Source organism: Momordica charantia (genome assembly GCF_013281855.1).
Source record: "Momordica charantia cultivar OHB3-1 chromosome 9 unlocalized genomic scaffold, Mcharantia_2.0 BLBB01000009.1, whole genome shotgun sequence".
Taxonomy (NCBI): Eukaryota; Viridiplantae; Streptophyta; class Magnoliopsida; order Cucurbitales; family Cucurbitaceae; genus Momordica; species Momordica charantia.
In genome coordinates, this window is record NW_028275167.1 from 12,752,793 (window position 1) to 12,757,136 (window position 4,344).

At 28.1% G+C, this 4,344-nt stretch overlaps 1 pseudogene across 1 annotated transcript; it reads left to right on the forward strand.

Annotated features, from left to right (window-relative positions):
- The first annotated feature begins 1,149 nt into the window (after positions 1 to 1,149).
- LOC111024003 (NADPH-dependent pterin aldehyde reductase-like) lies at positions 1,150 to 3,956 on the forward strand (annotated as a pseudogene). Its single transcript, XR_015787317.1, has 5 exons — positions 1,150 to 1,457; positions 1,533 to 1,597; positions 1,674 to 1,873; positions 2,372 to 2,527; positions 3,785 to 3,956. The product of XR_015787317.1 is annotated as an NADPH-dependent pterin aldehyde reductase-like (transcript).
- Positions 3,957 to 4,344: the final 388 nt, after the last annotated feature.

The following is a 4,344-nucleotide window of genomic DNA, read 5'->3' on the forward strand; positions in this document are numbered from 1 at the left end:
TACTTATTTTTTAAAAGTTGGCCAACAATCAAGCAAGTTTCATGAGGTCATCTATGCCAATTTCCACTATATATATATAGGCAGATATTTATCGGATAAATAAAATATGCATCTAGATTAAGCTTGAGTAAAATGATTTGTTTAATACATGGTTGAAGCCAATGTTTAAAAATTGATTAACCAAACAGAAACATAGAATATTTAAAGTAATTTAAAATTGAAAAATAATTGAGTTAATTGAATTTGGTTTTGATTTGATTGGTTAAAAAAGATCTGTGGGTGGTGGATCTAAATTAAATTTGAAATTCCCAACTTGAAGGCTTATCTCGTGAAAATCTCACGTTGCCCACATGCTCTCCCATCTCTCTTTCTCAAAAACTGAATCACCAAAAGGAATAGAATATTTAAACTTACGTATTAAATCTTAAAAAAAATGTTTAAAAGATTTGTAGTGATCCAACCTTGGTATTAGATAGATCTGGAAAGAAAAAAGTTTTTGGACTTAAATATTATTTTCATCCTTTCCTTGATTTGGATGTAGTTTCAGAACATTTATTTTGATTCCTATTTTAAGTTTTGTTTATTTTAATTTATATATATATATATATATCAAAATGTCTCTTTTAATCCTGTACTCTTAAAAAACCTATTTTAGTAGCTATTTTACAAATTTTTAATATAAAATTTAGATACAATGCAAATCTATAATGCAAATTTAAATAGACATTTTGAAATTTCAAAAATTCAAACGAACAAATATTAAAAATACATTACCAAAATAGATATTTTTAATATATTAAAAGTGCAAAGACCAAAATGATCAAAAGTTTAATATACAAGAAACAAAATAGTATTTAAACTCGAAAATATTATTTTGAGAATTTCAATAATCTTGATATAGATGGAAGATAGATGATTTGGCTTCTCAAGAAAAAAAATATGATTTCGTTAAAAGAAAATATACTTAAAATTATGCCTCAAGGAAAATGGTCTTATTCAAACTTGGTTTCACCTGAAACAATGTTAAAATATATATAATATTAATAAGAAAAGCTTGATAAGAGTAGAAAGTAATTTTATTTTATTTGTTAATCAGGCCTCTAAATAGATGTGCTGATTCCCCTTGTGCTACTTCACTCCAAATTTATCTATCCCATTTGAAATTAGAGCCCACCATTTTTCATTCCCCTTGAAGATTTTTGTTAAAGACCGTGCTCTGAATGGCAACTTCTTTGATGCAACAAGAAGATGAAAATGGAGATGAAGGAAGTCAGAAGAAGAGGATTCTAATAACTGGGGTGAGCCAAGGATTGGGACGAGCTTTGGTATTGGAGTTGGCAAAGCGTGGCCACACCGTTATGGGTTGTTCCCGAAACCAAAACAAGTTAGATTTGCTTCGAGCAGAGCTCTCCAACAACACTTCTCCCCACAATCATTTACTCCTCAACGTTGATGTGGTATGTAGTTAAAAGCATTTTAGTACATATATGTTAAATGTCTAACTTTAAGCGATGAGGAATGTGGCTTTACAGAGGTCGGATGATAGCGTTAAAAGAAATGGTAGACACTATTATGGAAAAAATTGGAACTCCTTTAAATTTTTCTACCTTTTTCCACTTAATTGAAGCAATGAAAATTGAGTTTTTTTTTCTTCTTTTTTTTTTTTTTGGTTTTTACAGTAAATAATGCAGCTACGATTAATCAGAATGCTAAGATTTGGGAAATTAGTAGAGAAGAGTTTGATGATGTTATTGATACAAATATAAAGGGGACAGCTAATGTATTGCGTCATTTCATTCCGTTTTTGATTCCTAATAACCGAGGCATCATCGTCAACATATCTTCCATATTTGGAAGAATGGGAGCTGCCCTGGTACGTATATATTACCTGTGTGTAAAATTTCTTTTAATTTGGCATTTTGATAGATCAAAAGTGCATTTCCAAGACCATTTAATTGATTAAAATACTTATATATTTGGTTACATTTTTTTAAAAAATTATGGTGTTCACTAATTTGTTTGGGTTACTGTCTTAAACATAATTATACAATACAAAGGTAAAAGTTTCAATAAAACTATTTGAAAACAAGTCTGGATGAATCACTTTAAAACTAATCTTTGGAGAATCAAACTGTGAAATAATGTTTCTTTAAGAAGTAGTTTTAAATCGATATGATTTCTTTAGAGTGCACCTCTCATTCGTGAGAAACACGTCAAAGAGATTCATGTATATATATTTAAAAATTTATATATGGAGATCGTCTTACTATTTTCATCTTCTTCACATATTAAAAGAAAAGAAAATTTGTAATTATCAAATTATTTGATATTTAAAATTTTATGTTGTGTTAATTTCATTGTTTTTGTATAGGTTTCGCCATACTGTAGTTCAAAGTGGGCAATCGAAGGTTTAAGCAAATCAATTACAAATGACAATTGTAGCATTAGATCCTGGCATTATATATACTGAAATGCTTTTATCCCGCTTCGGCACCATAGCTTCTCAATATCAATCTCCCCAAGAATGGTATGCTTTTCATTTTTTGCATACTTTACAAATAATATAAGTCAATAGAAATAAATTTAATTTATTTTAGAAACATGAAAATATATTTTTTTTAAATCTAAAATTCATTTTTATTGGAAGCATCGTTCTTTGAAGATTTTGTCATCAATCTCTAACCAATCTGGTCATAAATTGGAATCTTCCCACCACACCGCACCTGTTGTATTAAAAAAAATTGTTTTTTGTTTGACATCTTCAAAGATTTTATTTTTTTTTTCTTTTTACAAATTAGAAAACACAAATTTTTAATGTTTATAGTTACTCAAAATTAAGTTTTACTCACCTTTTCTACAGATTTTTTCAAAGGGTGAAAAATGAAAGAGGTAGTTTATAACATTTATTTTCCTTTTAAACAAATATATAGAAACTAAAAGAATAAGGACCTAAATAGACCTTTTAATATAACACAAACTAAAATGACTCAATACAAAACGTATAGGGACAAAAAATAGAATATATATATATATATACATATATATATATATATATATATATATATATATATATATAGACCTTCTTCGTTTTTCTATGAAAAAGAAATCCAATCTCGATCTTCGAAAGTATTTTCCTTCCACTCCTTTGTTGAGCCCATAACGGCCATTCAGACTTGACGTCACCCCACCTTCCTCCATTATATCACTGGCAGCCTCTTGCTACTCAAGATGGTCGATTTTTGAATTCCTATTTTCATCCTTCATCCTATTAGAATCCAACAGAAAATGATCGAAGAATCAGCTGTCCCTCCTCTTCTGGACTTTTATATATATACAAAATGTTATTTCTATCTATCTTGAGTCCCTCTAGTGTGTTGTCCTCCTTCATCTCGTATCTCTTAAAAAAATATTGTAAAATTAAATTTATTTATATATAATAATATATTTTGCAAAGGAAAATGAACTAATATTATTGCTAGACGAACAATAATATGTGCCACATTAGTTTTCCATTACTTAAGCTAAATGAATTTTAATAGAGATTATTTTGAACTAGCTATTTCCAAACTTCAACCAACAATAACTACAAGTGAAACCTTTTCATGATTTAAAATAACACTCATCCATTTTTTCTTCGCCATAAACCCATAATAGTAATTATAATAACAATACCAAGATCATACAAGTTTTGTATAGAAAAAAAGGAAAATACATCAACCAAGATTTTAGGATGTTGGTACTCATTTTCAACTCTTTCTTATTTGTTTCTAATTAATTGTGTTAGGGCTTTAAAGGCAGCTTAGATGATCTTGAATCTTACAAATGTTGATAATGGTACATCTCTCACTGTTGATGATCCGGGCACTCTACCAACGTAATAATTTATAGTTTACATGATATCGATCGTAATTAAAGGAAAAAACCTCAAACTGTTATGTTTGGATACACATGCAATAGTTGGCTTCTTTTGAATTGTTATTTATATTATTATTTTTATTAATATATGTTGTATTGTTATTGAAATAATGACATCTCCATTCCTTGTTTCATTTAAAATATGTATGTGTTAAATCTACAATAACAACTAAAACTAAAGGTCTACCATTGGAGTGTATATAGATACATATGTATGTATGCACGCACGCACGTACATATATCATGCATGCACATACATACATTTGTACATATATTTGAAAAAACTAAATGCAGTTGCTATTTTGCTTATTTTACTAAATATTTTTGTCATATTTGCAACTGTCCCAATTTTAAGAATAGAAAAAAGTTTTAAATAGATGAAAATTTAACAACATTTAATATAAATTTAAATCTTATACGTGGATCTGA